Below are 12,606 nucleotides of genomic sequence, written 5' to 3'. Positions count from 1 at the left end.
TTATCCCCATTGGCGTACTGGTTATCGGTAGCATAATCATTGGGTCTTCCCTTCACCAGGAGGTGGTCCCTCAAAGCAAAGAGAGAGTGTGGAATCCGTAACATCTAGGTAGTGATCTAAAATTACCTCCTGGCAGAAGACAGCAGGAATTTATAAGACATCTTACATGTGATTTTCTGAGAAGGAATAGTTGATGACTTTCCTGATATGTATATCTTGATCCTCCAAAAATTCGACAGTGAGCCTCGAGAATTTAGGGCATTATTAGAAGTAGCTCTGTATTTTAGTACAATAATTCCTCCAGAGAAAGAGCGATACTGCAGTCAGTGGTAGGTTTCAGGATCAGTATTAACAAATGATTCTGACTTGGGGAAGGTGAAATGAGACATGATGGGTATGATCAGAGTTTGTGCACCTGATTTTCAGAGGTCTTCCTTCTTTTGTCCTTTTCCCCTAGAAGATTTCAAGAGCTTTTCCTGGCGAATATGAACATTAAAACAATGTACTAGTGGCAATCAATCTGCACAATTTGTAATCCCTATTCAGGCCTGAAAATCTGTTTTTACACAGATTACCAGGCTATTCATAATGAGGCCCTTAGTGACGGGTACAGATGTTGAGCATCCAGGATCACATAGACTAATGTGTGGTCACATATGCAGATAACTCCAAGTATGAGAATTCCCACCTACGAAGGTCATGATCTGGTTGCTATTCAATTAAAAAACCTAAATGGAGAAAGCATAACTCCTCACCCAAAGGGCTGTAAACTATCAATTCCCACACATTTGTTGAATGTTTTCGACGGTGTTTATTATTTTTAGAAAATAAGAAGGTTGATATCTTGTCTTTGACTGTCTATCCAGAAGGCGATAAAGCACAAGTTTCTTTGAAATCTACCTGGGCTCCAGGCATGTCAGAAGATTTGAGGATCGGGGGGCACATTTTCTTTCGAGATCCTTAGAGATTTCAATTCCATTTTGCAGCACGCAGTAGTATTAAACAAGTATGCTGGTGAAAGGGCTGCATATGTGGCCTTCAACTATTCGAGAGCATCTTTTTTCTATACCCCCTAGAGATTACTGACAGTATCTGGCTCTACTGGCTTAATTATATGAGGTGACTGGATCCTGGCGCTGGACACCATCCTAGATGAAACAGGACTATGTGATGTAACTAATGCAAAAAATATGGTGTGTTAGTAGAATATTATTGATGCACATTTTTAAGGGTCCTTGGGTAGTTTCTAATACTAGAAACATGGTGTAAACCTGTGTGTTGTGTGTACACTATTGGTGTTCCAGAATAGATTAACTTTTAATATTAAACAACACATTTCCTGATTTGTAATGTCATTCAATTGTGGAAGGAGGTATTATGGATCTTCTCCTGGGCTATTAGTCAAAGATCTGGGCAACGCAGCTCCATAATTCCAAGCAGAAAACAAGAGCTATGTCTTCCCAGTGGGCGGCATGTAAAGACACCCATTATAGGGCAGATGTAAGACTCAGCTGCCACTAGGCGCGAGAACAGACTTGAGCAGGCTAAATTACAGGAGGAGATACGGCATGTGAGCCAAAGATACTACACCCGACAGACACTCAACCTATTATTAATTATGGAGAGGAAAATTCTATCACTTAATCATCTTAGAGCCTGAAAATGCGCTGTCAAGTTTCTGCCCAATTGACACAAACCTTCATTCACGCCATTTATAATAATGAAAGCTGCTCCTGTCCTATTGGCATCAACAATTACTTTCCCAAGTACTATAAACTCACATGGAGGCCTCAGATTAGTGACAATGGAGCTGTACCATCTGGTGCATCAACTATCTCAAATTATATGTTCTGCTGACTTATGCTATTCTGCCCCACTCTAGGCTGTAAAAGAAAGATCCCAACTGCGAAACAGACTTGATTCACATGTTTCATACAATAGGACAACATTCACTCAGGCAAAAAGATAATTTTTATATTATGGGTGCTATGGGCAAACCATGAACTACCAGTATCCCCGCACCCATATGGATTTGCATCTCTAAATGAAGGTGCTATAAAGGTGTAATTACTGGCCTTTACAACAATATTTCGCCTGATCTTTATTCAATACCTTCTGAATCTGTGTACTCATTGGAACTTACCACTATCCTTTAACTATGAAGAAGACGACTAGGTCACAAGTCAAATTAATGACCTCCCACGATAAAGGTGATAAAGGCATGAGAGAGGCAAGACAAATTTACTCACCTTAAAATACTGCATGGCAGGTACTGGTCCCTGATGAAAGTGGAAAAGCGCAAAGAACCCCTTATTGCCCAATGTCCCCTGTTGGAGATACAAGGCCCCACAGAGCGCTTATCTGTACTCTGCTTCTGTCCTAGGCTGGGATCCTACTGTTCAGAAATCAGGGGTACACTCAAATGTTTCAGTGGGCCAGTGTTCTTACTCTGCTACTTTAGCATGTTTTCACAACACAGAGGATATAGGGGTGATATCACTCCAGGCACACAGGAACAGATGGAGGGCGACCTCGCTAGTAGTGGCAAAAATGCGCACACTAAGAGTTGTATGCAAGGTACTGGGAAAAATGTCTGTCTTTGAGTAAATTTTGTTTTTCTATAGCAATGATTACACTACTTTGACGTTAAAATAGTTGTTAATGTGAGAGAAAAGGTATTAAATAGTTAATTTATAGCTAGTAAGAGGTAAAGAGAGAATTAGTACACTCACTTTTAACAGCTCGATTTTTAAAACCACATTGTATTTATTGAGGTGATGCTAGTGGTTAGCACCCCCACTCCAAAATGGTCCCAGTACCACTGGCATAGGAGCACAGAAGTTCGAGAATATACTCAAAGGTTTAGGCGCGTTTTAGTCAAAATTTACATTACTAGACAAATCACGTATTAAATCAATGATATATAACTGGTTTTGTATTTACCCTTCTTGTTTGTGTGTGCTGGAACAAATAGTGAGAAAAAAAAAAAAAGAGGAAAAACGAAAAATGTGAACATAGGGTTTGTTTGGTCGATAGCACAATATGCGAGGGGTTGAATTTACATCTATATTGGCAATTTCGCTTTTCATATTTTATTAGGTTTTGGATTCTGCTCTGTATAAAGGTTGCATTTTGAACCTGATATATGTAAAGGTAGAACCTCATGGAAAATACACAAACTAACACACTGAACAATATGCTTCTGTTTACCCAAACAAATGGATTTCACAGTTCAATATTACAAATAGAATGTGCTGGAGGCCATGTCGAGGAATAGCAGGAAATTTCTTGTGACTAAAATATTGGCTAATTTAATAAAACTGTCAAACTGAACTTCTACATAATACATTTGCAGGAATGGGGGAAATACCTCGCCACACAGGAGGATTTAAAACTATTGGCAATATATTATTTTCAGAAGAACTACAGAAAAAATATACCTTTTTTTTTTACTAGCTTCCATTTCCTGTACTCACCTGTCACTCAAGACAAATTCTTTTGAGTCACATCACAAAAGATTTCCGTAATCGATCATAACATAGCTGCAATAGTGGATTTTTCAGTTGCAAACAATAACACATTTTACATTGAAATATGCAAAAGTTTAAGTTTAAAAAGTACACATACGCAGTGCTTTAAATGGGCCGGTACTCACCGGTACTGGGTACCGGCACTTCTCATTTTTATCGCTCTGAGTACCGGCACTTCTCTGCTGCCAAGGAGAGTACTGCTACTCATCAAAGGTAGGGTCATTGTTGCTTTGGCTCACGCACACGAACGAGGCTGTCCGACAGCCAAAGCACCTCTAGCCCAAGCTGAGCCACCTTTAAACAATTCAGCAGGGCTCATCTGCATAATGTCCTGTGTTCACTACGACGCTGTGTTTGACAGAGCAGGGTCCATTCAGGCCCTATGCTGTCAATCACATTCACACCATGGTGTGCATTTGTGCACACACTCGAATCCAGGTATCCCGCTGACAGCAGCAATTAAGAAAGCCATGGGAGAAAACGGGTGTAAAATGGCCTTTATCCCACCTGAGTCTTTTGTGTGAGTGTCTGTCTTTTGTGTGTCTGGGTGTTTGCCTGCTTGTGCGCGCATGTTTGTGTGTGTGTGTGAGAGAAAAGCAAGTGAAAGAGGGAGGGAATCCAGACACTAGGGAGGTATTTTAAAGGACATTCTTGGAATGCTTTGTGTGAGCATTGCTGCTTGTTTCTGTGAGTGCGCACTCAAGAATATATAAGTATTCGGCCACATAGTAGAAGTGTCTTATGTCTTGTCCTTAGCCCCGCCCCTAGCCCCACCCACTTGCTACACTCATAGCTCATTTTAAGAGTACCTGCATTTATTTTTTGCCATTTAAAGCGCTGCACATATGATAAACGCAAGTTTGTAGTAGATAAGCATACTGAGAATTTTATCAGCCTAAAAGTAAAGTAAACAAGTGCTGATTAAACTTACTGTTATACTGTTGCAATGTATGTATAATTTCTTCCCTGAAATGATGTGTAATGTTGTACCTGGTTGGGGAATGTGGAATGCAACCCTCTCCCATGCTCCAGGTTCCAGCCTGGTGGAGCCCAGTGGAGTTCTAGTGAAGTCAGTTGGAGCCGGGCTGGCGGAGGGGCAGCTGCTCATGCATCTCGGAGACATTAATATACAATAAATACGTATGCTTCATACCTGGTATGTTGATGTCTCTTCTTCCGCCACAGGATTTTGGCGACGACTTGCCAGCTGACTCCTGCGATTGCCAGTAGCCGAGAACCCAGCGTGCGAGGAGCTGCGAGGACCAGCTACAACCATGCAATCTACAAACAGATTACAGTGCCACGGAGGACGTCACCTATGAAGACATTTCTCCCCTTTCTTTAATTCTAGGGGTGAGTACTGTACATATCCCGCTTATGCACAGTTATGTGCGTGATTCAGCTGTGCATCATCGTGTGCATTTGACCACGGTAATCGCATACACCCTCAAAACAAGCTTTTTCCTCACAATCGCGCATACAGTGCAACGTACGATGCATACGTCAAAGGCCATTTTAAAGTGTCTCCCAACTTCGGTAGTGGATTTGCCTATTCCTTCCACCATTTTTCATTGGACAGTGACCCATACATATTCATGTACTTATTTGGGACTGTTTCTACTGTCTTTTGACACAAACTCCTCACAAGGCTCATTCCATTTCTTCAGTTTTGATGACTCGCACCCCATTGATATTGTGAGCCATCTTATGAAGTGACCCCTACAAACCTACAGTAATTTGCACACTTATAATGCAAGTTCAAAAACATGACAAATATTATGTACTTTCAGGACGACTTACTTATTTTTGGGGATACAGTTAAACAGCACAACTTGGTTCTTAGACAGACTCTCCATAGGATAAGTGAGAAGTGCACATTTTACGTGGACGGGGTAAAGCATTTAGAATATGAAATATCTGCAGAAGGTGTCAGGCCAAAATAGAACCTTATAGATGCTATCAAGTTAGCTCATACACCTAATGATAAAGAAAAAATGTAGGTCATTCTTAGGCGTTGTAGAATATTACTCAAAATTAATGCATAACATTTCTGAGAAAACTGAAGCACTAAGAGTACTTTTGAAGAAAGGTACTAATTATGACAGGGCATAAGATCAGCAGAATTCATTTGAATTGATATAAAAAGAAATCTGTGAGGCTGGTGTTCTTACACCATTTGACACTAAATTGAAGTCTATTCTTACTGTAGATGCCAGCGCCACCGGTATAGGTGCTGTATTGGCACAAATTCACGGCAAGCAAGAAAAAACAGTGGCGTTCACATCTAGGACTCGAACAATTTCTGAAAGGAATTATTCTGTTATTGAGCGGGAGATGCAAGCAGCAGCTTAGGGTTGTGAGTACTTCAGAACTTATTTCTGGGGTTCCAAATTTTTGTTAAGGTCAGACCATAAACCTTTGGTAAAGGTGTTGATGCCGGGTGGTATGAGAAAATGTTCAGCTAGACTTGCTGGGTTGGCTGCCCGGTTACAAGAATGCTGCTACTGGGTGGAACACATCCAGGGATGGAAGAACACTCAAGCTGATTGTTTATCGAGGTTGTCTTTAGAATGGCAGAAAGTGGAAGGTCCAGCTGTCAGAGCAAGGGAAGTTGAAGGGGCTGTGACTTCCATTCAGGATGTTTTGAGTGGGATAGAAACTAATACTTTCACTAAACAAGATTGGATTGAAAAAAATGGAATCTGATGTTACACTGAAAGAAGTGAAGCACATGGTTTTGCAAGGAAGTAGAAGAGAGAGGGCTGTGTCCTTCTCTGTCAGGCTGTACCTTAAATTATTAGATGAGTTATCTGTGTATGGTGCAAATTTGTTGAGGAGAGGTGATCAGTGTATTCATCCCCAAGGTTTGAGAAGCAAACTTGTTGAGTTAGCACATGAAGGGCATTTGGGCAAAACCAGGACAAAGAAAAAATTGCGCGTAGATTGGTGGTGGCCCGGAATGGATGCTGAGGTAGATAAGCGGGTGGAGAAGTGTGCTGTGTGTAAGAAGAGTGAGAAGCGGTTTAGAGTTGGAATGCGTATAGATTTGCAATGCATAGCTGATCCTGGTCGGGTCATCTGTGTATACTTCATTGGTCCAATGTATGAGTTAAGAGGGGACTGAGTGAGGAAGGTTTGTCATTTGTCCTTATTACAGATAATGGTACGCAGTTAACTTCGCAGGAAATTTAAGAGCTTTTGGAGACATCTTGTATTAAGCATAACACACCTCACTCTACAATCCTAAAGGGAATGGAATGGTTGAGAAGGCAAATTGCATGGTTAAAGGTGCCATTCAAATTGAAAGGATGTTAGTGGGATGGTGTCGGAAATGTTGCGGGCGAATCACTCAAGTGCACATGGGATGACTGGTAAGACACCTTTTGTATTGATGCGTGGTAGGTTGCCAGGGACAAATTTGGTTCCTGCTAAGATGAAAGAAATCATACGTCTTGTGACCAGTCAAGAAAAGTCTCAACAGGAAAGTGGTCCCCAACACATTTATCAGGGTGATTGGGTGAAGTTCCAGAGTGGCAGATGTGTTAGTGAATTATCCAAATTTAGAGGACCATTCAAAGTGTTGCATGTTCTGCGCCATGCTGTGGTGTTGGAAAATGGTGTACGGTGGAACTATGGAAGTGTGGCATTGTATCAGAGAGGGGTTCATGTGAAGCCAGTAAGAAAGAGGATGATCAGTCTACGAACAGTGCTTTTATGCTGTCAGACAATAATTTGACTCCCTCTCCTTGGGGCAATCCCAGTGCACAAACGAATTCCTTAGTCCTAGTGATTTGAATTATTTCAATCCTAATGTGCAGGGAACAAGGGCAAGGAGAGCTCGTCATCCCACTGGGTATCTTGACGACTATGAGCTCACTTGATTATTTGAGGTCTTCTTTCTACTGTTAATTTGTTTGTTAATCTTTTTTTCTGAATAATAGTTTATATGTAATAAGGAAAGGGGATATGTTATAATGTTGCAATATTTGTACAATTTCTTCCCTGTAATGATGTGTAACGTTGTACATGGTTAGGGAATGTGGAATGCAACCTTCTCCCATGTTCCAGCCAGAGTAGTGGAATTCCGTTGAAGTCAGTTGGAGCCCGGCTGGCAGAGCAACAGCTGCTCATGCATCGCATGGACATAATATACAATAAATACGTATGATCCATACCTGGCATGTGGATGTCTCTTCTTCCTCCACAAGACTTACCCAATCTTTTGATGCCATATTAATGGAGATTTCCCATTAACATTGAAAGGCCTGTTTTTAGGTTCAGCCTAGCCAGCGCGCATGCGCTGTCTGCAAGACCTAATGTATGTGCAATATGGGCTTTAACCAAGCCCATCGATTGCCATTGGTTCTTTGTTCTGGCAATCGAAAAAGGCTGCCTTTTCATTGGTTAATTGTCCATCCTTTGGACACCTGGTTCCCTCCCAGGCGATTTCACTTAGTGATCCTTTTGGTTGGCCATCCCAACACTTCCTCCTGGCACAGAGTACAATGGCCCCTCCTCCAGTCTGGTCTCCAGGGTGGCCAGTACTTGTTGTTCAGGTTGGCAGGTATGCTACCATTGGTCGCAACAGAAATCTACGTTTTAATACTTCCGGGAACATGCACCATAGGAAGTAAAGGGACCATGCGGTACTGAGTAGAGTCTCATCTTTACAGCATCTGCTGTGGATGGTACTGGCAGTTTTGTTTACAGAGAGGAAGGGAGCTGTGTCCTAAGCTGCCTAGTAAAAATCTCTCACACCAATGTTTCATTTTCACATGGATAGTAAAAATCACCAATATTTCACTGAGAAAATTCAGTGATGCTCCGCAGAGGAATGTTTCAGCGTGATTAGCACAAGGTGAGTAAACATATTTTAATGTGCACATGTTTTCGTAGAAGCATTGGTGTTTCTGAACCTATTTGAAAACTGTATAAAGAAATAAATGGTGCACAACAGTAGTCCGCAGCAAGGTATGTAGAAATGTAACCCGGGTCTTGCAATGCGAATCCGTTGTATGGAAAGGAAAGTGCTACATTGGTAACGTGGGTGTGGAACATTAATACGTGCTTAAAACAATGTTGTGTTTGAGTGGTGGAGTTGTTGTTTAAGTGTCAATTTGAGCAGTTTCCTTCTTAAGACAACAGTGTTTCACATTTATTTCCATGGCATACACAGGTCAGCAGTCCCTTGTACTGTAAACGGGTGTGCAAAAGCAGGTCAAAACTAACATACAGTGATTTGTTTACAGCTTAACAGTGAATTTGTGTGACTTTTAGTAAAGGTTGTTTTTGGTTTCAGATCTTCAACTCCCCTGAGTAAGTTATTTTAGTCCTTGCAGTTATCTGTTGTGAGTTGTTTTTGAGGAAAATTCGGAAATTAATCTTAAGATTTTGCTAAAAAAGTGCAACACGGATTATTTTATTTATTGGTTGTATGTGTTTAGTGCTGTATGACACTGAACGCTTGGAGAAGATATCACAGGAAAAGCAAGGACAGTACCGTAAAAGAGTGCAATAATGCTTTCTTTGCAGACAATAACTATTGGTATAGGCTACCACAGAATGCTTTCTGGCTCTATAGGTCTCAGATATGACCTATGTGCACAATGAACCCTGGGCCACATTGGAAATCGAAAGAAATCCTTGCAAAAATGTTCAAACACTCCAGCTCCCTTCTCCCCACTCATCTCTTTTTCCTTCCCCCTCTTTCCTCCCTCAATCTGCTAGAGCCTTCCTCCCCTCGTGCTTGCTGCAATACCCGAGGAAGCTGGAGAAAGCGACAGAGGCTCCAGCAGCGGCACCCAGACTCTAGAAGGCTTCAGCTTAATGGGGAATTGCCCGGTGGAAAAGACAGTCAGTCCAGGCCTGAACCCTATCCCCCTTTCCTCACTGACAGGGCTGTTCACAAAGGTAACTTACACTTGTGAGTAAACTTACTTGTGTAATTTACTCTTAGCCTTTTGAGTAGCTTTACTACTTTGGTTGTCGCAAAAAACAATGGTAAATGTACTCAAAAAGAACTTAAATGCCTCCAACTCCTGAAAAAGGTGATTGACAGTAACTTAAAAGTATACATTACTATTAAGAAACCAGTAGTAAGTCTAGCACCACCCTCCCGTAGAAAATAATGAATGCAGGACCTTAAAATAAAACCCCATAGGAAATCATGTTAAATTAAGTTAAATTACTTAAAATAGTTAAAAATATAAATAAATAGAATTCAATATTAAAAAAGCACACATTTTTAATTTAATTCTAAAATGCGTTAATAACTTTTTACATGGACTCCACATTAGGGGAATATCTGTGTGTAAATATATATTACCTACTGGCGGTCGCCAGTAGGTAGTTATAGTTAGGACCCTGTTTCCATAGGAAATCCGCAACATTCTATTTGGAATAACTTTTGCGCCGGTCGACGAATCCTCGCGAAATTTTCAAAATAGGTGGGGCGCTACCCTCCGCTCCTACCCTGAAAGTCTCGGGGGGATTCGTCAAGCAGGGGCCGAGAAAAAAGGGGGGTCCCAAAACACGTTTTCCCCATGCATTTTTCCATAGGACCTTTAGACACAGCTACAGCCCGAACGGCTGAACAGAATTACTTGAAATTTGGCAGAGAGGTAGCCATAAGGTCAAGGAAGTGCCTTTTGCAGGTCTGGTGTAAATCTGTTCAGTATTTCCTGAGAAAATAGCATTTAAAAGCATATATATATGTGGGCGGAGCCTAACCACACATCTCATCCTGAGATCTGATTGGCTGTCAGCACTTCATCCAAGAAGTGTTGGCAGCCATCTTGGGACCAATATACATGATAGCACCTCATTAAAAAGCATTGCAGTTAATAGAAGGTTTTAAGACTTTAGTTACATTATAAATCATTTGTTGATGGTACCATACTCATTTTAGGAATTGTGGTATGTTCTAAGGTGATTTCACCATGTGAAAAAGCCTTCTGCTGGGATATCATGATTGATAGAAAAATATTTTCTCATGCTTTTACCACAGAGGTTTGGAAGGTGATCTATAGGCTAAACTGAGATCTTATTTTCTGTAAATTCACATTATCTTTCTCAGTCATGTGAGAATGAAGTCTGACATTCTCAGTAAAACATGTACATCCAACAAGGGCAGAGACTGTCAGTTGATTCCTTTGTGTTCTACTGCAGCTTCCCAGAGTGTTCCAAAGAACTACTAGAGCGCTAACAGTCCTACTTATGATAAACGTATGGCACACCTGAAGCCATCTTGCTTGGATTAAAGTGGTAACTCTTAAAACATTTAATTTAAAAAGGAACAAAATGAGGGGGTTCATTTTTCCATAAAAAGTATGATTAGTGCTGCAGAAAGAAAAATTAGGGCACATTTTGAGTGACTTCTCAAATCCTCTTCTATTTCATTAAAAAATTCTGACATGCAGACTGAAACATGCACTTTCAATACCAGCAGCAGTTTTCCCTGGTGAGCAGTAGCTTTACTACAGTGATCTAATGAGCAAAAAGAGTGCTAACATTCTGAATGTATGGCAAATGTGTGACACATCTGAATGCCTTCTTGATGGAATCAAAGTAAAAAACTGAAAGTATTTCCTACTGAGGAGACTGCAGTAAATGAGGAAATTAGGAAACTTCATAACAAATAAGTCTCCCAAGATGGCCACCAGAGACAAAAGAGCCCAAATGTAGCCCAAATATCACCCAGATGTAGCCCAAGTATAGCCCAATGACAGAATGTCCCAGAATGTTCTTAAAAACAACTAGAGCGCTTACTGTCTTCATTATGACAAAAGTATGGCACACCTGAAGCCATCTTGATTGGAATAAACTGGTAACACTTAAAACATTTAATTTAAAAAGGAACACAATGAGGAGGTTCATTTTGCCATAGAAATTATGATTAATGCTGAAGAAAGAAAATGAGGGCACATTTTGAGTGACTTCTCAAATCCTCTTCTATTTCATTAAAAAATTCTGACATGCAGACTGAAACATTCACTTTTAATACCAGGAGCAGACTTCCATGGTGCAGTAGTTTTACTACAGTGATCTAATGAGCAACTAGAGTGCTAACATTCAGAATTTATGGCAAATGTGTGACATATCTGAATACCTTCATGATGGAATCAAAGTAAAAAACTGAAAGCATTTCCTACTGAGGAGACTGCAGTACATGAGGAAATTAGGAAACTTCATAACAAATAAATCTCCCAAGATGGCCACCGGAGACAAAAGAGCCCAAATGTAGCCCAAAATCACCCAGATGTAGCCCAAATATAGCCCAATGACAGAAGTGTGCAAAACACTTATTATTTTGTGTTTTTGCAGTGTTATATAGTGCAGACTTGTCAGGTATTGGAGTGCTTTACATGAGCATTGGTTACATCACACAAGAACAAATTCATTTTGGTTGTAGACATGGGGAGACTAAGTGATTTGACCAGAATCACAGAATGTCGAGCTGAAGCAGAAACTTCAACCTGGTTCCCCAGTTGCAAAGTCTGCAGTTCTGGAAGTAACACCACATCCTCTCCCCTAAGTGCAACATTTAATCAAGTGGTCAACTGGATAAAAAAACATAAAGATAACAAATAATTTAAAAGTGCTTTGTCGCTATTTGAAAACTCAGAAAATATGTCCTTATTTTAGTCTTTTAGAGCACTAACCATAATTTTGATGCCAATAAGACCCTCTCATATATGTAATTTCTAAAGGAAATGCTCTAGGTATTACAGTTTTGATTACATCAAGATGATGTCAGGCGTTCCACACTTTTGTAATAAATATAGAATGTTAGCAATCTAGTTGTTCATTAGGATACTGTTGAGAGGCAGAGGCCAGGGGCACGGACTCTGAAAATTGAAGGCAGGTAGGAGGGTGCAAAGGCAACAATTTAACCACACTGAGCAGGCAGGAAGGGCCGTGGAAGCACAACAGACTATGGAGGGCAGTGGAAAGGGGGGCAGGGGCAACAAACCAACAATACAGGACTTGCAAGAGAGGCTGTTGGAGGGAAGATCTATTACGGGTCAAGGAAGCTAGGGGTGGTCCCCAGATCCCCGGGAGCCACCACAGAACTGAG

At 40.8% G+C, this 12,606-nt stretch overlaps 1 protein-coding gene across 1 annotated transcript in view; it reads right to left on the bottom strand.

Annotated features, from left to right (window-relative positions):
- Window positions 1-12,606, bottom strand: part of LOC146821651 (uncharacterized) — a 2,850,214-nt gene that overhangs the window by 878,271 nt on the left and 1,959,337 nt on the right. The gene's annotated exons all lie outside the window — the stretch shown is intronic.

This window comes from Triturus cristatus, chromosome 6 (assembly GCF_964204655.1).
Source record: "Triturus cristatus chromosome 6, aTriCri1.1, whole genome shotgun sequence".
Taxonomy (NCBI): Eukaryota; Metazoa; Chordata; class Amphibia; order Caudata; family Salamandridae; genus Triturus; species Triturus cristatus.
Note: the sequence above shows the minus strand (reverse complement) of the source record. Positions and strands in the feature narration are given on the sequence as shown.